Source organism: Coregonus clupeaformis, chromosome 7 (assembly GCF_020615455.1).
Source record: "Coregonus clupeaformis isolate EN_2021a chromosome 7, ASM2061545v1, whole genome shotgun sequence".
NCBI lineage: Eukaryota > Metazoa > Chordata > Actinopteri > Salmoniformes > Salmonidae > Coregonus > Coregonus clupeaformis.
Genome location: NC_059198.1, coordinates 31404072 through 31405425, shown reverse-complemented (window position 1 = coordinate 31405425; position 1354 = coordinate 31404072).

Sequence of the window (1354 nt, the reverse complement as noted above, 5' to 3'; positions counted from 1 at the left end):
CTAACTAGCTAACCCCATCTGATGGTGGAATACATTCTCAGGACATGAGGGCCACTATAGGCCACTGTTCTCAATATTTGATCCATTCTAACGCTATCACACCTGATCAACTAATCACATGAGCTTGATTATTAGTTGGACTAGTTTAATCAGGTGTGTTAGTGTTGGAATGGACCACATGTGTAAAACTACTGATTTGTAGTCACTGAAGACTGGGTTGAGATTGAGAAACACTTATATTTTCTAGGAGGGAAAACTGTTGGAGCCTCATGCGGTGGGTTCCCTTGATTACTCACAATGCCCAGAAGATGTCAGCACTGTACTTACTGTGTATCTATTGAACTCACAGAGGTGGCCTATGGATTTTACTGTAAGGACTAACCACATACATTCCTCTCTGGGTGGTAAGGTGACTGAGGGACAGATTCCCAGGTTCCCACCACATCACATGGAAGGTAAATGTGTAACAGGGTGGCACTGTTGAGTTGGTGAACGCAGCCTTGTGCCTTTGTCAGTGCCAGTGGCTGTTCCTGTCATTCTACAGCAGGGATCGGCAACAAGTGGCCCACGGGCCACAAAGTGTTGTGTTAAAGAATGGGAATGGTGATGACGGTCTCCTGGTCAAATCAAATCAAATGTAATTCGTCACATGCTTCGTAAACAACAGGTGTAGCCTTACAGTGAAATGCATAATTACGGGCCCTTCCCAACAATGCAGAGAGAAAACAATAGAAAAAAATTATAACACCAGGAATAAATACACAATGAGTAACGATAACTTGGCTATATACACATGTTACCAGTACCGAGTCGATGTGTAGGGGTATGAGGTAATTGAGGTAGATACAGTTGAAGTCGGAAGTTTACATACACCTTAGCCAAATACATTAAAACTTCACAATTCCTGACGTTTAATCCTAGTACAAATTCCCAGTCTTAGGTCAGTTAGTATCACCACTTTATTTTAAGAATGTGAAATGTCAGAATAATAGTAGAGAGAATGATTTATTTCAGCTTTTATTTCTTTCATCACATTCCCAGTGGGTCAGAAGTTTACATACACTCAATTAGTATTTGGTAGCATTGCCTTTAAATTGTTTAACTTGGGTCAAACGTTTCGGGTAGCCTTCCACAAGCTTCCCACAATAAGTTGGGTGAATTTTGGCCCATTCCTCCTGACAGAGCTTGTGTAACTGAATCAGGTTTGTAGGCCTCCTTGCTCGCACATGCTTTTTAAATTCTGCCCACAAATGTTCTATAGGATTGAGGTCAGGGCTTTATGATGGCCACTCCAATACCTTTACATTTACATCATTTAGCAGACGCTCTTATCCAGAGCGACTTACAAATTGGT